The sequence below is a fragment of the Felis catus genome, chromosome A2 (genome assembly GCF_018350175.1).
Source record: "Felis catus isolate Fca126 chromosome A2, F.catus_Fca126_mat1.0, whole genome shotgun sequence".
NCBI lineage: Eukaryota > Metazoa > Chordata > Mammalia > Carnivora > Felidae > Felis > Felis catus.
Genome location: NC_058369.1, coordinates 14987144 through 15008177, shown reverse-complemented (window position 1 = coordinate 15008177; position 21034 = coordinate 14987144). Strand labels below are relative to the sequence as shown.

The window sequence follows — 21034 nt, the reverse complement described above, 5'->3', positions numbered from 1 at the left end:
CACCACCATTCCTTTTAAAGATGGTGCTGGGGAGGGGCGCCTGGGTGGCTCAGTCGCTTAAGATGTCAGCTTAGGTCACGATCTCTCCGTCCGTGAGTTTGTGCCCCACGTTAGGCGCCATGCTGACAGCTCAGAGCCTGGAACCTACTTCGGATCCTGTGTCTCTCCCTCTCCCTGCCCCTCCCCAACTCGCGCTCCATCTCTCTCTGTCTCTCAAAAATGAATAAACGTTAAAATAAATAAATAAATAAATAAATAAATAGATGGTGCTGGGGAGGAAAAATTTTTCTCTGTCCTTCAAGATTCTTCTAGCTGGTCTAGGAATTAAATTGACACGAGATAGATTAACAGGGGGAAATCTCATTTAAGCTTGTACATATGGGGAATCTACACACACACGAGATTCCAAAGACAGTCGGGCAAAATGAGGTACATATGTCATCCTGAACTAGAAAGAGGGGGGAGAGGGTCTGGGACTTCAAAGGGAAGGAAAGCAATTCACGGGAAGGTGAAAAAAAAGTAAAGGTTTGGTAAACACGTGTTTGCCGGGGCCCTCAGAAACAATGGGACAGAGGGAGGAATTTTAACAAACAGACTTGCCAAATCCCTTTCTGTCTGTGCTCTGGTTCATATGATCAGGTAGTTATCTAATGTAGCAAAATCTCCTTCAGGCAGGCTCTTCATCTACATCCTTTCAGACAGTTAGGGGGAAGGTCAAAGTTCCTTCCTGGGTCTTTGGGCCATGATTATTTTGCAACTCTGAACCCCTGCCATGGTCAGAAACCACCCCGATTCTTCTCCCGTGTAGAGTTCAGCCAGTGCCTTGAAATAGCCTCTAAGCATCTGAGAAGTTTTAAAAGCAATTTTTTTTAATTTTTTTTTAACGTTTATTTATTTTTGAGACAGAGAGAGACAGAGCATAAACGGGGGGAGGGTCAGAGAGAGAGAGAGACACAGAATCTGAAACAGGCTCCAGGCTCTGAGCTGTCAGCACAGAGACCGACGCGGGGCTCGAACTCACGGACCGCGAGATCGTGACCTGAGCCGAAGTCGGACGCTTAACCGACCGAGCCACCCAGGCGCCCCTAAAAGCAATTTTTAAAAAATCTTGTTAAACAGAAACTGTGAAGTGTTTGCCTTCATGGAAGGAAACTGTGAGATTGGGAATCTTGTCACCATATACCCTTCTGTAACTTTTGAATCTGAACCTAGAGAATGCACCTCATATTTTAAAACGTAATAAGGGGCACCTGGGTGACTCAGTCGGTTGAGCGCCCGGCTCTTGATTTTGGCTCAGGTCATGATCTCATGGTTCATGGGTTCAAGCCCCACCTAGGGCTCTGCGATGAATATGGAGCCTGCTTGAGATTCTCTCTCTCCCCCCTCTCTGTTCCTCCCCTCTCTCTCTCCTCTTTAAAATAATAAAAAGTTTAAAAAATAAAACGTTTTTTTAAAAAATACAATAAAATTGGGCACCTGGGTGGCTCAGTCAGTTAAGCGTCTGACTTTGGCTCATGTGATGATCTCACAGCTCGTGGGTTCGAGCCCCACGTCGGGCTCTGTGCTGACAGCTCGGAGCCTGGAGCCTGCTTCGGATTCTGTGTCTCCCTCTCTCTCTGCCCCTCCCCGGTCACGCTCTGTCTCTCTCTCTCCCTCAAAAATAAATAAAGGTTTTGAAAAAATATTTTTAATACAATAAAATGAAGATGAAAACTTCCGTGTTAAAACGCAAGATTCTGCGGTTGTTAAATGTCTCCGAAAAGTACGGCAGTCTTGCCAGCCTCGCTTAAGTCCAGTTTTTCAGACTTTGAGCCTCTCTTCTCCCCTCCCCACCCCCAGGTGCTGCGACCGGTTTGGCCAGATTTCACCCCCACCCTCTGGTCAGAGATCCGAGGTTACTCCCGGAGAGGCTAATGGCTGGAAAAGACTGGAAGGTGTGGCGGCAGAAATGCCGCTCACACCCTGCCAGAAGCTTCTTCTACACACCTCTGGTGACTCGGAACCCCATCGCCCCGCACGCTCCTCAACTGTTGGTTCTCCCAAGCCAAGATGTCTCCAGAGGGCTGGCAACCAGCCCTGGGGGAGGGGGTGTTGGGCTCCCACCTGGAAAGAAGAGTCCCGGCACCAGCTAGCGAAGTGACTTCAGAGCCCTTCGAGGGTTCTCGTGTCACCCAGGCCGTTGAGATCTGACCTGTCAGAGGCCCAGGCTCCAATGACTAAAATCCGCTCAGACCTTAACCTTGGGACTCGGGCTGTGAGGGGGCCAGGCTGCTCCTCAGAGTTCAGGGAAAGCAGTCTGCCATAGGAGAAGGGCTACTCAGAAGCTCGTTTGGGGGGCGCCTGGGTGGCTCAGCCGGTTAAGCGTCTGACTCTTGGTGTCGGCTGGGGTCATGATCTCGTGGTTCGTGAGTTCAAGCTCCGTATCAGGCCCCTCGATGACAATGCAGAGCCTGCCTGGGATTCCCTCTCCCTGTCTCTCTCTGCCCCTCCTCCACTTGCACTGTCCCTGTCGCTCTCAAAATAAATAAATAAACCTAAGAAAAAAGAAAAAGAGATTTGTTTTGTGGCTGTTCTGTCATTTTAGGAGAGAATATATTTTTACCCAAGATCCAGGTCCGCAAGCCTGCGGGAGTGAATGGAAGAGCCTCCTGCTCTGCCTCAGACTTGGGACTCAAGCGTGTCCTTTGGACCCCACGTGGGCTCGCTCGGGCTCAGGAGCTGAGTAGCCACCAATTCCATTCTGGGTCCCTTTCTTTTCACAAGACACCAGTCGCTTGGCTGCTGGCCACCCGCTGTGTTGTCTGAACTTGTTTGCAGGCTGAACACCAGCAGGATCGTCAGACATTCCTGAGTTAAATCTCTTTTCCCACCATCACCACCCCCCACTCTGGTCCCTGCAGCCACCCAGGAGACCCAGCCTGCAGGCTGTCATGGGTCTTTGATCGCAACTAATTACACCTTCTCTTTTGGTTTACAAAACACCCTCACAAACCTTATTACAGGTTTATCCCACTGGGCACTGTGTACCTGTGTACCTTAACAACTCAATAAACTCGGAATTCGTTCTCATAACCATCCCGTGAGTCCTGCAGGCTAATTGTCTTCTTCCTCTTCTCTTTCTTTCTTTCTTTCTTTCTTTCTTTCTTCTTTCTTCTTTTGTTTTAATTTAAATGAAGAAATACAAAGAATGTGTGGGTTTTGCCTAAGGCCACCAGCAGGAGAGGCGCAGACCTGTGGATGGGCTCCAGCCTCCTTTTTTGCCGACTAGGGGAGGCGCAAGGGAGGGCTACCCAGACACCATGTGGCACTCCAAAATGCAATTGATATTCACAACGACATGGATGGGCCTAGAGGGTACTATGCTAAGTGAAATAAGTCAGACAGAGATAGACAGATATCATAGGATTTCACTTAGAGGTGGAATCTAAAAACCAGATCAGAACAACAACAAAACCCAGAAACACATTCATAAATAGAACAAACTGGTGGTTGCCAGAGGGTCGGGAGGGCGGTGGGAGGATGGGCAAAACAGGTGAATGGGATCAAAAAGTACAAACTCCCAGTTATACAATAGATAAGTCACAGGGATGAGAAATACAGCATAGGGAATACAGTCGATAATACTGTAATAACTTTGTATGGTGACTGCACTTGTCATGGTATTTCATAATGTATGTAATTGTCGAATTGCTACATTGTGCATCCAAAACTCATATAATATTGCACGTCAACCATACTTTAATTAAATATATATATATTCATAATAATATATAATAATATTATATATTATATAATATAATAATATATATTAATATAATATTAATTAATATTATATATTATATATATTATATATTATATTATTATATATATTATATATTATATATTATAATATAATATATAATATATCATAATATATTATAATATATTAATATAATATAATTACTATAATATAATATAATATAATATATAATAATATAATATATTATATATTATATATTATATATTATATATTATATATATTATATAATTATATATAATTATATATTATATATTATATAATAATATATAAACATATATATATGTTTATATATAAATTTAAATATATATTAATAAATATTAATAAATATATAAATATAATAATAAAATATATAATAAATAAATTAAATAATAATAAATGATTAAATAAAAATAAATAAAATAAATAATAAAATAAATTAAAATAAATAAAATAAATAATAAAATAAATTAAAATAAATAAAATAAATAATAAAATAAATAAAATAAATAATAAAATAAAATAATAATAAATAATAATAATAAATAAATAAATATATATATATATTTATAAAACTGTCTAGTGGCTGCTGATCTCTTTACTCAGGCAGCATTTTGGTTGTCCCAATGGCACGGACCCTACAGAGCTTCAGGGCAGGCATTCTCCAAAGGCCTTCTTCAACATAGGGATTACTGTGACTCCGAATCAGGCCTATTTTCTTTCTTCTGCTTAGATGTCTTTGTATAAGTAAAGTCACAAATGGGCCAAAAAGCTCAATTTAAAGTTGCCAAGGAAGAATGAATCAATCTTTTTACTCACAGTCCCAATTTCCAGGAAAGCCAAACGTTCTTGAGCAATGGTCTTTCCCATTCCAGGAAGACACCAACCAGGAAGCTGCAAGAAATAACTCATTCATCAGATTGTACTGAGACATCGCCATTTCCCCCAGAGGACAGAGGAAGAATCCGGGGAGAAAGACATCTGATATGGTCGTGATGAGGTTTGGAGAAGTAGGGATCTGGAGCTGATGGCCAAGAAAGAATTCTTGAGATGTCTTTGATGCAAAAAGGTGATATTGTTAAAGCAAGGGGACAAGACCCCTGGGCAGAAAGTGCGGCACTGGGGTTGTAGAGTGACTAGTTATATACTAAGGAGGTGGGGAAAGTTAAAGGCAAAAGGGAGGCCTCCAGAAGGACTTCCATATGCTAACGAAGGCTCATAAGATACTGGAGGCCTAGCTATTGTCAAGCTAAGGTTGTTCACTTAGTAAGGTATTCAAGTTCAGACAGGAGGGAGTTCCTGGAAGAATGTTATACTCTGTATTTGCTTCAAGTATTTGTCAATGGGCTGCGGGTTATCAGGAAATTTAATTTTACCTACCCCGTTTCCTTTTTGCCTTTGTTCCCCACATCACTATAGTGGGGAGGGTGATGTTGGGTCTTCAGGAAACTGAGTCTATAGCTTTCTGGAGATTAGGCTATTGATAAGATTGCCTTTTTCTCACAATTTACTAGAACACTTGTAAACTGAAAGGACAGTGATCTCTATCAGTTAACCGTTTGTTTTTCCCTGTCCTTTGTTCTTGGGCAGCCAGGAGTGCCTGAGGAATGCCAGACCTATCCACATATTCCCCCGGGCAGGAGGGGGGGTGCAGGTTGCAGGGGAGGGGGAGAAGGGGGAGGTGTCAGCTTGCCTGATGCTCCCTCATCAGTAGCTCGAGCTGCAGCGGCTCCACAGGCCATGGAAGAGGCACTTGTCCCTTTAATGACGCTTGGTTATTATTTTGCAGGGGTGTGGGCCATCACGTGAAGAGAGACAATCCAAAACTCGAAACTTACACAAAATGATGGACTGAATGTCCTTTCCAAGTCTCCCGGAGCATTGTCTAAGTTCACCTAAGGATCATTCAGTGCTCTAGGGAAATGAAATTGTGGGTTGACTCACTATTGATTGGGACCTAGACCCTGCTAAGAGTATATGTTTATTTGTAGAAAACTGACAAGTTGCAAATGATTTTTGTCAGGTAGACAATGCAAATGAACTCTGTCCAGTAGAACAGATAACCTTAAAGGTTATGGTTTCATTGCCCTGTAGGACATTAACCAGTCTTGTATCTAACTTTGCCTTCTTGTTCTACATTATTTATCCCACTGAGTAAACATTTACTATGCATCATGATTCTTCAGAAAAATAAATCATTCTTAGGGGCTGTTTTTCTAAAACAAGCTACCAGCTTCAAGAGAAGAACAAAACCCATCTGAAAAGCCCAGCAATTCTGCTCCCTGCTGTTATCCACTCGGAGCCTTTGGGGTTGGCTACCCCAGCTGTTGCAAAAAGAAAAAAGAATAGAAGGGAAGACTCCACTGGTATTCAGCTGCAGGAGATACTTTAAGAATATCCTCATCCTGGGTGGCTCAGTCGGTTGAGCGTCTGACTTCGGCTCAGGTCATGATCTCGCGGTATGTGAGTTCGAGCCCCGCATCGGGCTCTGTGCTGACTGCTCAGAGCCTGGAGCCTGTTTCCGATTCTGTGTCTCCCTCTCTCTCTAACCCTCCCCCGTTCATGCTCTGTCTCTCTCTGTCTCAAAAATAAATAAACGTTAAAAAAAAAGAATATCCTCATCCTGTGAGAGAAAGCTATTTGTTTCAAGGCGGTGGGGGCGAGAGGGGTGGAGCCCCCATGTGGGGCATCCTCCAAAGGTCTAAACAGAATCTTATCTCTTTATCCAGTAACAGAGGCTGACGTAGTTAAACTGGGGCTCAGGCTAGCTACAGAATTGCTCACTCTACAGCGCTAGGGTATAAGCCCCCTGAGCACAGAGACTGGGCCTTTGTTCACCTCTGTGTCCCGAGGAAAGTCAAAAAATGGGATGCAAAGGGAAGATGTATGTGTCTGCACTGAAGATCCAGTCTGATGACGACCCACTACAAAAGGAAATGAGGGAACTTTGGGGGGTGATGGGGATGCTGGTTTGTCTGGAGGCAAATATTTGTTGAAAGTGATCAGCAGTACACTTCAAATGTGTGCATTTTAGTGTAGGTAAATAACACCTCAATAAAATTGATTTAAGAAGAAAAAAGCACTAATTGAGATTTCCAGTATCTTTGGGGTGCCTGGGTGGCTCAGTCGGTTAAGCGTCCGACTTCAGCTCAGGTCATGATCTCACAGTTTGTGAGTTCGAGCCCCACATCGGGCTCTGTGCTGACAGCTCTGAGCCCGGAGGGAGCCTGCTTAGGATTCTGTGTTTCACTTTCTCTCTGCCCCTTCCCCACTCGCGCTCTATCTCTCTCAAAAATAAACATTAAAAACATTTTTTTAATTAAAAAAAAAAAGATTTCCAGTATTTTTAAGATAGTCTGTGACTCATTCCAAGCGATGCCTGGTTTACAGAAGGCAGACTTCACTCTCCTGCTATTTTCAGAGTTTCTATTTGAAATGCAAACACTTACCAATAAACACAAATACTTTGGGAGACCTAGTGAAAGCAGAAGTCTTTTCTTATGGAATCACATTTAAGAACAAAAAAAACTAAGATTCATCATTTGGTATTAGTTGACCAATTGACCAATTGCCCTTCATTTCGGCCAGCAAAAAAACAAAAAACAAAACAAAACAAACAAAAAAAAACCCACTAAATAATTGTGAAAATTCTAATTAGAAAGAATGTTAACAATTATCTAGTGACCAGCCCATTCATTTAACAGATGTGGAAACTGAGGCCCAGCTAAGAAAGGGCAATTGGGAAATGTGTTGTTCAGAGGTGATCCTTCCAGTCTGGGGTTAGATCTTTCCAGAAATCTTCCTCACTTCCTCTTGAATGGCAACCCAGTGATATTTCTGCAGATAGTCTCTTTGAGAAGCACTGGCAACAGAGAGACTTCCAATAATGAAGATAAAATGTCCTACACCTTTTAAAAAATGTCTAATGTCAAATTGGTCCAGGATACCCAGGATGAAGTTGTATTTTCAGTTATGTTTTCCTTAAATAAAATGGATTAGGGGCGCCTGGGTGGCTCAGTCAGTTGAGCGTCCGACTTCGACCTCAGCACAGGTCATGATCTCACGGTCTGTGAGTTCGAGCCCTGCGTCGGGCTCTGTGCTGACAGCTCGGAGCCTGGAGCCTGCTTCTGATTCTGTGTCTCCCTCTCTCTCTGCACCCCCACTCGTGCTCTGTCTCTGTCACTCTCAAAAATGAATAAATGTTAAAAAAAATTTTTTAATGGATTCAAAGCCCTTTTTGAGATAATAAAGTCTCTGTCTTCGGCATTAAAAACAATTAATCTAGTTTATTTTCTTCCACCGATTTTTATTTATTTAAAAAAAATTTTTTTTTCACGTTTATTTACTTTTGAGACAGAGAGAGAGAGCATGAATGGGGGAGGGTCAGAGAGAGAGAGGGAGACACAGAATCGGAAACAGGCTCCAGGCTCTGAGCTGTCAGCACAGAGCCCGACGCGGGGCTCGAACTCACGAACTGCGAGATCATGACCTGAGCGGAAGTCAGCCGCTTAACTGACTGAGTCACCCAGGCGCCCCTCTTCCACCGATTTTTAAGATAAAAATTTACACTTGCAACAGATGTTGCAAGGGTAGACTTCTTGCACAGATAGATCAAGACGTTTGTTTGTCTTCAGACCCTTGCCAAGAGTTAAGCAATCATTGAACATGGCATCACATCCACTTTGGTCCCCATGAAGAGTTTTAGCACACTCCTATCAAATACATACGATGTGAAAGATGCGGTGCTAAGCTAAGTGTGGGTGGAGAAGCCCCTGCAAGTGCTAGAAGGAAGGCGGGCGGCAGGGGGTGAGGTGAGGGGTGGATTACAAACCTTTGGTGGTAGCGTTCATTCATTCATTCAACAAGTCTGGCTATGGCGTGCTCTCCTGAGCTGTTAAGACACTTCTAAACCACCAGAGGGGATGACTGTGGGGCCGAGGCTGGAGCTGCAGTAAGAAAGTGTGATGAGGGCTCTTTGCCAATTTCCATTCTGTTCTCCCAATTCAGAGGGAAATTTCCCATTGTTTCTCACCTGCTCCCAAGGCAACAGACGAGTTGCGAGCTGTTTACACTAGCAAGCAAGCTGTATTGATCTATAAACCGAGTAAAGCATATTAAAATGATTTCTTAGCAATAATCCTTTAACTAAGAACTTACATTTTGGATGCTGTAAGGGAAAATCATGCACTCCATCATGGCCCCCAGCAATGCCGAAGGCCAGAGCAGCGAGATAGGCTCACCTCAAGACTTAATCTTGATTCCAAACCTTTGCAGAAAGAACTGTTTCTTTCATAGCAACCTGGTATTTTCTCTCACCTGCAGGGGAGAGGAAACCCATATTCAGGCGACCCAGAAAAAAATAAAATAAAATAAATAACCAAACAGGCTCAGCTGGAGAGGGTGGCCCTCTGGGGTATTCTTTTTTTTTTTTTTTTTTAATTTTTTTTTTCAACGTTTATTTATTTTTGGGACAGAGAGAGACAGAGCATGAACGGGGGAGGGGCAGAGAGAGAGGGAGACACAGAATCGGAAACAGGCTCCAGGCTCTGAGCCATCAGCCCAGAGCCCGACGCGGGGCTCGAACTCACGGACTGCGAGATCGTGACCTGGCTGAAGTCGGACGCTCAACCGCCTGCGCCACCCAGGCGCCCCGACCTCTGGGGTATTCTTGACCCATCGCATCATACCCAGGCTTGGGGGTGGAGAGGGCAGACGCTTCTAGAATGCTTTAGCCCCATCTCAAGTTTCTGAATTAACATTCTTCAGGTCCTCTTTCCCCAGATCTTTAAGCACCCAAACAATCGGGAAGAAAGTGTTTGTTTTTTTTAACATTTATTTATTTTTGAGAGACAGAGCAAGACAGAGTGCGAGCCGGAGCGAAGAAGAGAGAGAGGGCAACACAGAATCTGAAGCAGGCTCCAGGCTCTGAGCTGTCAGCACAGAGCCCAACGTGGGGCTCAAACTCGTGAATCGTGAGAACATGACCTGAGCTGAAACCAAGAGTCAGACGCTCAACCCACTGAGCCACCCAGGTGCCCCAGGAAGGGTTTTTTTTGCTTTTTAAATGTTTATTTTTGAGAGGGAGATAGAGAGAAGCAGAGAGACAGAGCATCTGAAGCAGGCTCTGTGCTGACACAGAGCCCAACATGGGGCTCGACCCCACAAACTGAAATCATGACCTGAGCGGAAGTCCGATGCTCAACTGACTAAGCCACGCAGGTGCCCCAGGAAGGTTTTGAAGATAATGGCTACATTAGGGATGAGCTTCTGCAGAATAAACACCATTCGCGACCGTTCTCTGAACAGATGCCCCAAGATGCTGAGTAAGCAATATGACGTGAGGACAGGGGAAGGGAACCATGAGCTTTGTCTCCTTGGTTGGTCAAATTCTTCCAGCAAATCCCAATGAAAGAGCTCTTGCCACTGAGGACCATTCAATACAGGACTGCTGGTGCACAGGGGACAGCTTCCTCCCCAAAATCTCAAAGAGCTGCCCCCAAATGCCAACTAAAACAAAAAGCCCCATCCGAAGATCCTGGTTTACTTCAGGCCCTAATCCTTCCACATCTTTCTACGTAATAAGGTAGAACTCTCATCCTGGGACTGCGGGGCGAGAGCGCCTAGGTCAGACATCCAGACCCTTCCTGCCGCTTCATCTCTAAGGGAAGAATGAGACAGGTCTTGAGATGTATGCCCAAACCAGCTACTGTCCCTGCTCTCCAACCTGCCTCCCACTTCCAAGCCACGATTTTAAACTATGTTTAAAACGGACCATGGTGCAAAATACGCCTGGGCCTCACAGGTTCAGCGGGTGAGAAAGACCCTTGAGGCCTGGAGGAGGAGACTCCGTGGGCGATGCCTAAGAAAGGGGCGGGGCCCGAGGCCAAGGCGGACTGAGGGCGTGGTGGACTTGGTGGGGGCGTGGCGTCTACGAGGACTTACTGGGCGTGGCAGGGTGAGGTGGGCGGGGCTGCGGGCGTGGGGCGTGGCTGGAGGACGCGGCGGTGACTTGCTGGGGCGTGGCGGGGCGTGGTAAGGTGGGGTGGGCGTGGTTGTGGGTGTGAGACAGGGGCGTGGCGGACGTGGTGGGGCGTGACGTCGGTAGGGACTTGTAGGGAGGGCGTGGGTGTAGGGGAGAAGCTGGGCAGGGCCGGGCGGGGCCGGAGCTGGGCCGGGTGAGGGGGGGCGGGGCCGGAGCTAGGCGGGGCTGGAAGGGGCGGGGCCCAGCGGCCTTTGGCTGGATCTCACCCGGCGGTTGGCGCCGTTAGTCTCGCGGAGTGGAGCCTGTCGGTGTTCCTTGTTCTGAACGCCCGCCCTATCGCCATACAGTGGATAAACCGCTCTCTGGTTAGGGTGGGACGACTGCAAGGAGGCCCCGCCTGGCCCGGCCTCCGGGTAGAGGGCACTGCTCAGGGCGCAGAAACCTGTTGAAGCCACGGCAGCAAGCCAGTGAGGAAACTGCTAGGACCCCCAGGCGAGGATGTAGGCAGGTGGAGAACGAGCCGGTTCATCCATGAAACTGTCCCAAGGGCTTACCGAGTGAGTTTCTGGTGAACGTTTTCACCGCTGAAGGCAGAAGAGGTTTGCCCTAGAAGACACCCCTCTTGGTTTGGGCCCACGTTTTTTAGGGGGGGGGAGCATGCATCTATCTCCCCACCTGGGGCCCCACAGCCCTCCCTCAGTGAAAGAAAGCAGGCAGCTCGAGAGGGTGGCAGTGTGCAGGGGTTGGCGAGGCTTGGAGGCCCCGACCCCGGGCCCTGGGCAGCCTGCACACCGCCCGCCGTCCCGGCCCGCGCCCCGGCCCACCGGGCCGGGTGGGACGCGCGGAACCCCTTCCAGGCACCCTTCTTTTCCTCGTCTGGGCCCTCCCAGGACGCTTTGTTTTCCTAACTGGAGCATTCTGCAGCCTCTACACTTGTCATTTGGCCTCTGAAGTCTCTGGAAGCCACCCTCATTATTGATCTGTCGTTTCTCCTGACAGGCCTGTGCACTTCTAAATTGCACATCAAACCCGAGGTGGAGACTTGGGGAGAGTACCATACAAGCTGCCAGGAGGCTGGAACCTGGCGCCTACTCCGGAGTCTAGCTTCCTTCTGAAATACCCAGGAAGGTAATAAGGGGATCCCGTGCCCATCCGCGGCTCCTCCTTCAGCTCACACTCAGAGGTGGACTTTGAACCCCATTCCCCAGGCGTGGATGTCCCCCTCCTCTTCTCCCTGACCCTTCCCTTGGTGCCCATTTGCCCAATCTTGCCAGCCCCCCCCCCACCATTTCTCTGGTGCGGTTCTCCGTGCCTCCCCAGATCCCTTCCTTTGGCTGAGGGAGACTTCCAAGGGCAGGGGGTTCCCAGTCGGGATGGACTTGGTCTCCCCTTTTCTCTGTCTCCTACAGTTCTATTTACAGCTTTTCCCCCAGATGTTCTTGGCTCTTCTCTCTCCCTAAGATGATCCTGCTTTCACCATCTCTTGGTTCACCTCCTCGTGTTCCCTGTACCTTCCGTCTTTCCCTCAACCTTCCGGCTCCTCCTAGCCGTGAACGAGCGGGTTTTGTGTGCCGGCCATTGGGCACGGCTTGTTGTCATCCTTGATGTGTTTAAAACTCACTCTGCAGGTCTGCGAAGGATAAATGGTTCTCCACTTTTGTCTGAATTGTTCAAGGCCATGGAGCAACTCGTTAGAATCGGAGCCACAGTCAGGAGACCCATCTACACCTCAGCTGCTGTATGGACGAAACCTCTTTCTTGCCTACAGTTCTTTTTCTCTCCTAGGATGGTTGTGGCACCTTGGAGACAGACCCAGGAGCCAAAGTCATAGAACAGGCCAGGGTCTGGCCACCTGTGGACCTCCTGTCCATGCCCATAACCAAAGACCACCAGGAACAAAGTTGGATTTTCTGATTTGTTGCCGACGACGTACGGGTATAGCCGAGGAGTCCTGGGGCGTCTCAGTACGAAGGTGTCACAAGGGACTTATAACAGAACTTGTGTTAAAAACCGTAGGGGGGGGGGTGGAGTTTCAAGGAAGCGGGGGGTCATTCTGGACTGCATGCTTTCAGGAAGCAAGATCCATTCTGTGATTGAGCATCTCAATTTTCATAGAGAAGCTGAGACAAAGGCAGAGCTAAAACTGCGATTGGTAACCAGACAGCCATCGCTGGGGGGCGGGGGATGTTGGGCGGTTTTTGTGGTGCGCACAGTGGCCTTCATTTTGTCTGTGCTTGGACACAAGCGTGGAATAGTCCTGTTTGGTCAGGCCTTGTCTGATGGTGGCTATCCAAGAGACTGGCTCTGTTCAGGCCTAGCTGTGAGCACCTGGCTGATCAGAGCTAGCTGCCAGGGACTACTTTTCTCTTTCTCACCGCAAAGGCAAAGCCTTGACCTTCAAGGGCCAGCCTTCTGTCCATCCTAGTCTCATACCTTCATGTTGGGATAAGGATCATCACACTGGAAAAGGAAGAGGGATGGACAAGAACAGGGAGGGGGAGTTTCCTGGGGGTGGGGGTGAAATAGCAGCCTAGCTTAGGGTGTTCATGGCTCTGTGACTTGAACGGATCCAGGGTTCCCTTCCTCTATTGGAGGAAGCTCTGATAAAGAGGTGGGGGGAGGGCAGTAAATGGCCATTCTTAGTACAGATAATCCTCACTTAGAAACACCATCCATTCTCTTAGGAAACCTAGGTGGAGTGATCATACGTCCCAATTTTCTGGTACATTCCTGCTCTCAAGTGTTACAACTACTCGATTACTGTGGATATAGTTTTGCTACATATTTTATAGAATTCAGACTTTTTAGTGAAGGGAATCCATTACTTGTCTGACCCTATGAGGCGCAGACAGCAAAATGGAATTCGAAGTGCAAGAGATTTATTAGGGGGAACACCTGTGAGGGATCAAGGGTTTGAGGGAGCAGGAGCCGGCAGGGGGAGCCCTCTGCAGCTCGGCGCGGGGTGGGGGGGTGGGGGGGGAGGGGACGCTTGTGCGGGCTGACCGGGGAGAGAGGGACTGGGTAGGGAGAACCACGGGCCGCAGTGCACTTCTGAGAAAATCTTGGCCAAGCCGCTGGGGACTCCCTGTGTTTACCTGCCTCATCAGAGGAGTCCCCTTATTTAGCGGGACAGTGTGGCCTCGGTGCCCCTGTCCTGCTCAGTCATTGCCCAGAGGCAGCGAGGGAAAGACTGGCCTCCTGTCCCTGGGGGGCAGCAGCCGAGGCTGGGGCTCTCTTGTAGACATCTGGGCCAACCCCCTCCCCAGGGGGCCATACATTTCTTCAGTGGGCAGTTCGCTTATTTTGAGCCATGGAACCAGTTTAAGTGCCCCCAGAAGCGGGCACCAGGATGGGATTAGACATGCAAGAGATTTATTGAGGGGAATGGCCGGCAGGATGAAGGGGGGAAAGAGAAGAGAGGGAAAAAAAAACAGAAAACCCTACACAAATGTGATACAACCTGTGTACTACTGGTGAAGAAATAAATTCACAGAAGAAGGTTGTTTTTTAAGCCTCTGTTAAGTCACGTGTGCTGAACTTTGGCGTGGGAAATACGGTTTCTTCATAAGCCATGGAATCTGATACCTCAAACAAGGTCTGCCTCAATTATTTTTTGCACGGCTCTTTTTTGTGAGGGCTTCTCAGGTATCTACGGCTCCCCAACTTCTCAGTGGGGGGCAGGGGGTGATTTTTGCCTTCCCCCAGGGGACATGTGGCAATGTCTGCAGACATTTGGGCTGTCACAGTGGAGTGGCTGGTGGGCAGATGTCAGGGAGCTCCTTAAACATCCTGCCGTGTGCACACAGCAGCGCCTGTACAGCAAAGGCTCATCTGGCCTCAAATGTCAGTACCGAAGGTGAAGAACTCTCCCTTGCCGATCCTCTCTACCCTCTCACAAAGAAACTAGCCACGTGGGCCTAGTGGGGAGACCTCCAGAGCCTGGGACCTCCTGGATAGAGATGCAGCCCCGAATCAGCTCAGAGCAATGGAGCTGTGGGCAGCAAAAGACCTAACACAAGACCGTGTGAGAGAGACCCAGCATCCTGCAGAAGGCTAGACTGCTTTTCTATTTAAATAGCAACTTTTTGTTTAATGAATGCCGCAGACCCCCCTATAGATTTCCAAAGCTGTAACTAAAACGCATGAAATGCCTTATGTAAGTTACAGCAACTCATATCAGAGAGTAAAATGCTTGCAAACCTGATCCACCCCCCCCCCCAGCACTATGCTTTATATGCAGTAACCTCTGAGAGCTGTACCCAGGCCTGCCTGCCCTGACATTCTGTCAGTTGTATTTAGAAGGTAATTCGAAACTTTCCCAGCCTGTCTCGCTTAACATCTGCGTTTGGGGGACTCTCAACAGAAATGGTTCTTCTAAACACTGGCTGAAAAACACGGACTTTGCTTTTTCTCCTTCCCATTGACCCTGAGTGTTTTCTGTTTTACGTCCCAGCCAATGTGACCAGCAGCCTCGAGGGAATTCCGGGACACATTGAAAAAAATGGAAACCTGGATTCCCAGATCTGTTCACTTCGTCCTTACTGAGGTGGTAGCACTGAGCACCAGAGGTGCAGGTGACTTCCTCCTTGACTGCAGGGCATGGACATAAAAATAACAGCACATGTTCGATGTACTTACGCCCCTGTCCAGGCTCCACCCACCTCTCCCCTGTCCTGTGCCCCGGGAGTCTGAGCAGACCGCATTGCCTAGACCCAGTACTGTTAGCTGCTTTTCAGTGGGGTTCACCCAGTGAGCAAGAAGCACACTGTCAAGCTGAGAGGGTGGGCACAGGCAGGTGTTTGGCTAGTTCTCCCAGTCTCCCCTCTGTGCTCCGGGCTGCATTTCCTGGCTGTGGTTGTGTCCCCCTGCACAGAGCTCTCTTCCCATGTGCTCCTGCTCAGTGGTTCCCAGGAAGCACTATCTGGCCCCCAAGCCCCCGCTGCTGATCCTTCTGCCCCACAGGGTGCTTCCTGCTGTGGCCAGGGAGCTTACTTGCTGAGAATGCCCATATCTCTGTAAATACAGGAGTCCTCACGTCATCCACTGGTCGTGGGACTGTAAAAATGCCCAAGCAAGCTGCAATTGTGCAAAACAACCTTCGTGATCAATGGAGTGAATTACGATCCACCTATCAAAAAGTTCGTGAACACATTAAAACCCTCTTGCTGCTGGTAAGAGAAAAGGCACAAATATTAAATACAACAGTTTGAATCACCCCCGGCACTGAGAAAGTATTTCCTCGGAAAAGTCTTGCCAGGAGGAATTTGAACAGTGCCTTGCATGTTTCTCCCCGCCGGCTAATCTTGCTATAGAGTGGGCATCTTTTCTGTGCTTCGGCAAATTGTCACACTGCTTTCTAAGTTTGGATCAGCTTCCAGCATTTATCTTGCAATTTTTTTTTAATTAAGTTTATTTTGAGAGAGAGAGGGGTGGGGAGGGGCAGAGAGAAAGGAAGACAAAATCCCAAGCAGGCTCTGCACTGTCAGCATGTAACCTGACCCAGGGCTCGACCTCATGAAACCGTGCCATCAAGAGAGTCAGACGCTTAACCAACTGAACCACCCAGGTGCCCCTATCTTTCTTACTATTTAAAAAAATTTTTTTTAAATCAATTTTGAGAGACAGAGCGCAAGCAGGGGTGGAGCAGAGAGAGGGAGACACAGAACCTGAAGCAGGCTCCAGGCTCTGAGCTGTCGGTTCGAACTCAAACGGGTGAGATCATGACCTGAGTTGAAGTTGGACGTCCAACGGACTGAGCCACCCCGGCGTCCCCATCTTGCTTACTATTAAAGTCACAAAATACCCCCAAGAGTTCCCCTCACGTGAACTTTGCTGGCATCACTTCTTCAGGGACATCATCAGTTCTTCACTTTCTTACTTACGTATTACAAGTTGACCTTCCCTAAGTTCCTCCAGCCCCATACGGAGTCTCCAAAGGCAGCGGGGTCACTCCTCCATCAGCTGTTTCTTCTCTAACCACGCCCCCTCCCCGGTCTATATTCAGATTTCTCTGCTGCATTATTAGGGTTCATTGCTGGGCTGCATTTTCATCATCATTGGCCAGTTCCCTGTTTCAGGTCTCCGTCTTTGCACAATGTCCCCTGGGTTCATCAGTGGGAGACAGGAGGCAACACGACTGAATACTTTGCTGTCTGTCTTGAAAGAGGTGACATGATTGGTCACCGATCACACAGCGTACCTGCTGTTCACATAGTGATTTCCGGTCTGAAGAGCCAGCAGTCCAACTACACCTTACGTTGAAGCTTGAGACAATTGCTCAGAGTGAATAATACACCAGTGGAATGGAGATTGGAACCATTTTGCTGTGGGACCGGCGTCATTTAAAATAATTGAAATTATCCATAATTGAAATTCATATCTGTCAGAACGGTGCAAAACGAGGGCCTCCCATAGGCCTTTCGTTACAATCCTTCTTACTGCCTGAATTGGATTCGGCTTCCTGCTGGGACCGTAAGTGATACAGTGTGCAACGAACTCTCCAGGGGAGTGAAAGAGAAAGCTTCACAGACAGAATGCAGCCAGGGTCAGCCAAGGTATGCCCTGTGGCTTTTGACCCCAGACGGGCAATCACTGATTCTACCACCCAGGTAAGGGCAGGCAGGAAGCACCTGGGGGTTACACCTTTCTTGGTCTGGGCTCTTCAGGAAGACGGCTGCCCTGGGAGACCACTGACCCCAAACTGAGGCTGAGATGGCTGTGCTTAGGAACTAGGAATTTGTTGAAATTCCTAGGGCTTGACCCAGATGCCCAACTAAAAACAAGTCGGAAGACCCACAGCAGCAAGTTTGGGGGAACAAGATGAACAAATCATTTCTTCTTCAAAATCACTTAATTTGGCCTCCTAGTTTCTAGTTCCCTCCCACGGTCAGGCTTTGGGTCTGCAATGGCTCCATACTACAACTCCAAACGGCTAGTTACCTACCATTTACCCCTTCTTCCTTAAAGACATTTGGTTTTATTTGGAGAGTGAAGGTACCTACCTAAAGGGTTGTACTTTTCCTCTTTTCTTGCAGATAGGCATTTGACAAAGTTCTGGCCTATGAAACATAAGGAAAAGAGAAGAGTCCTTAAAGGGAGCTGACTGGAACTCTCTTGCCCATTCTCCATTGTCTTTTACTCGATGCCTGGAATATGGGTAATAATGGCTGGCACTTCAGCCGCCATCATGGACCATGAGGTGACCCCAAAGACAGAAAGTAGACACTATAATGGTTGAATGGAAAAAATAAAGGGAACCTTGAATACCCTGTGACCTTAGAGATGCCATATCAGCATTGGACGATCTGCCTCCAGATTTCTGTCTTAAGGCCCTGTTATTTGGGATTTTTCATTATATGCAACGAAGTCTAATTCCAGCTGGATAACCATGTCTACTTTCTAGTGAAATTAACTTCTACTAACTCCTTCAAGTTGAGCCTCTGCATCCTGTCAAAATCAATATAAAACAGTAACCAGACTTCTTTTGGCCAATCCTGATTAGCGTGCATTAGGCTTAGAATGCTAGGAGATTCAGACCGAGGCAGACCAAAGAGGAAGATGTTCTGGGGCTGTTGGGCTGTTTCCAAAATCCTAACCTCATAGGTAGCTGGCTTCCCAAAGTGAGCAGTTCTCAACCGCTATTGTTTTGAATTGCCTGGAAGGCTTCAAATACTCCAGTGCTTGGGCCCGCTCCCCGGAGATTCGGATTTAATTGGTCCGGCGTACAGCCCGGGCAGGCGGTTCTAATGTCTGGCCAGGGTTGAGAGCCACCGGCCCGACCAGTAGTTCAAATTGTCCGTTTGTTCGGCATCCCCAAAGCTTCTTACACGCCAGGCAACACAGCATGAGGAAGAGAATAAAGGCCGATTGCACAAGAGGCCTCAATATCAGTTCCAGGGGAATATTAGGACATTTCTTTCCAGGAGAAGTTGAAGTCCTAAACCCCAAATTCCTATCCTTGCTTACATACACCTTGGAAGATTCTCCAAAGTTTGTACCTCTGAGCCGGGGCCAGGACTAGTGAGGTGAGTAAAGCACCGTGTGGAGCAGCCACCCGGGGGTACAAAATTTAAGGAAGCACCCAAAACAAAACAAAACAAAACACAAAAACAACCTTAGTAATCATGATAACTCATATTTCAACGTGATACTCAAAATGAGTGCCAAACGGTCCATAACACAACAGTCCAAAAACACAGAGTGCCAAAAATTAAAATAAAAACAAGAAAAGGGCGCCTGAGTGGCTCAGTCAGTTACACATCAGACTTCAGCTCAGGTCACGATCTCACCATGTGTGAGTTCGAGCCCCACGTGGCGCAGAGCCCGCTTCAGATCCTCTGTCCCCCTCTCTCTCTGCCCCTCCTCTGCTCGCTCACGCTCTCTCAAAAACAAAGTAAACTTAAAAAAAACAAGATCCTGGGACAGGTGTACCCCAGTTTGCCATCCACTGGTCTCCGTTTTTCCAAATGTTAGAGCATCTGTGGCCCTATTAGCGATGCACAACGATTCTCTTGGCCATACTGCCACCTGCTGCTGGAGGCGGGAAGTGCTGGCTGCCTGCCCAAGAGGCACCCGGGTGACACCTCTCCACTAGGACCCGTGCTCACACGCAGAGGCATGGTGCCCTCTTGCGGGCAGCCACCCGCGTCAGGAACTCTGAAAAAAAAACCCTGGTCACTTGCATCCTGCAGCTGAGTGGGGTAAAAAGAGCCCAAAACTCAGGGCTGCAAGGCCTAGATTTGTCTCAGCTTTGCATTTGAACAAATGGCATCAGCCTTCTGAGCCTGTCTCCACAACTGGATTGTATTACCTCTTCCCATAATTACTGAATTACACAAGAGGCTTCCCGTGTCAGTGCCTAGCAGATTGACTGACATGAAGTACGCACACCGATCACTATAAGCTACCTCCCCCAGCCCACCCTCCTGCCATGCAGCAAATCAAACTGTTATCAATTCATTCCTGAAGGCAAGATACACTAAAAAACCGCCAGGGAGAAAAAGGTGGTGTGGACGTCCAGACTGTGGAATGATACCAGGACTGATGGGACAAGGAAGACTTCCCCTAGGGAGGTGTCCCCTAGGGAGGTCACACCAGGAGCTGGCCAGTAGCCTTTGGGGGGGAGGGGGGGTCACTGCACCACTTTTCTATTGTTTTATTTCCAGAAGGTTCCAGTACATGGAGCAAACAGACATCACAGCGGTGGTGGAAAGGCCAAGGCCTTTGGAATCAGCCCTGGGTTAAATCCTGGCTCTGCCGTTTACTCGCTGGGTGACCCCAAGGGAAGTCACTTAACTTCCCTGAGCTTCAGCTTCCTTTTCTGCAAAATGGGAATAATAGCACATCCCGTCCTGGGGGGATAAGATTAAATAAAGCAACATACTTAAAATTCCTGTACTCCGGTGGGCTCAGCAAGTGGTGGGTGTCATTGCTAGCCTGGAGCTTCCTGTAAGGAGTGGGAAGGAGGAGATACACCAGTCAGGCAGTATTGGCAAAAATCGGCCCCCAGGGTGTGCTGGGGGAGGACAGGAATGCAAATTATCTTGCGGGGACCCTCCTCTCTCATCCCCCACCCCAACCCCTCAGTCCTCAGCAGGACTCAGATGTCGGGGCATCCCAGAAATGGATCCACAGCGGGAAGGATTGCAGGGGGTGGGGGGGTCTCCCCTTTTCTGGAGCTGGGGAGGGGATGCTGGATTCCAGCACGTGGAAGTGGAGTTTCCAAAAGGAAGCCTGGACATCGGAATCAGGGCAGTAAGCTAGACAGCAACATTGCGCCAGCGTCAATTTCCCGACTTTGATAACGGTGCTGTGCTTATGTAAGAAAATGCCCTTGTTCTCAGGAAGTAAATACCCGGAAGCATTTAGGGGTCAAGGGGAATCATGTCTGCACTTTACTGCCAAATGGTCCAGAAAAAGATAAAAGGATAAAGCAAATATGGGGAAATGTTAATTTTTGGAAGATGGGGAGGAGGGGGACCTGGGAATTTTTGCAACTTTTCAGTAAGTAGGAAATTAAACGAGAAAATGTTACGCAAAGAAAAGAGGCAGTCGGGGGGGGGGGGGGAATCGAAGTCTCCCCTCATTTTCCATCCTCCTGCAGAGAAACCCTTGGTGGTGTGAACCGTGTGTCCAGCTCACCTTCCCTCTCCTCTCCTCTCCCCCTCTGCCCCTCCCCTCGCCCCTCCTCCTTTCTCCTCCCTTCTTTATACTTTCCCCTCCCCCTCCTCCCCCTCCTCTACTCCCCTCCCATCCTCCCTTCTTCCCCTCGTCCCTCC

The 21034-nt window shown here is 48.1% G+C and overlaps 1 protein-coding gene and 3 long non-coding RNA genes across 5 annotated transcripts in view; 2 read left to right on the top strand and 2 right to left on the bottom strand.

The window, feature by feature from the left end:
• CDCP1 (CUB domain containing protein 1) overlaps positions 1 to 2373 on the top strand; it is a 71289-nt gene extending 68916 nt beyond the window's left edge. The window contains exon 10 of the transcript XR_006591959.1: positions 1840 to 2373. The gene's annotated coding sequence lies outside the window, so the exon portion shown is untranslated. The remainder of the gene's footprint in view (positions 1 to 1839) is intronic.
• A 1985-nt stretch (positions 2374 to 4358) lies between these two features.
• On the bottom strand, positions 4359 to 10918 carry LOC111557263. Of its 2 annotated transcripts, none has more exons than XR_006591962.1 (5): positions 10548 to 10918; positions 9016 to 9091; positions 8808 to 8868; positions 8607 to 8721; positions 4359 to 5689 (listed from the first exon to the last, which is right to left on the bottom strand). It is a non-coding gene; the product is annotated as an uncharacterized LOC111557263 (long non-coding RNA). The 2 variants fall into 2 exon arrangements; XR_006591960.1 differs by having other exon boundaries at positions 4359 to 4669.
• Positions 10919 to 11021: 103 nt separating this feature from the next.
• LOC102900895 lies at positions 11022 to 12657 on the top strand. Its single transcript, XR_439698.5, has 3 exons — positions 11022 to 11314; positions 11757 to 11885; positions 12386 to 12657. It is a non-coding gene; the product is annotated as an uncharacterized LOC102900895 (long non-coding RNA).
• Positions 12658 to 16716: 4059 nt separating this feature from the next.
• LOC109495124 lies at positions 16717 to 20882 on the bottom strand. The gene is made up of 2 exons (XR_002150344.3): positions 20140 to 20882; positions 16717 to 17815 (listed from the first exon to the last, which is right to left on the bottom strand). It is a non-coding gene; the product is annotated as an uncharacterized LOC109495124 (long non-coding RNA).
• Between the last annotated feature and the right edge of the window lie 152 nt (positions 20883 to 21034).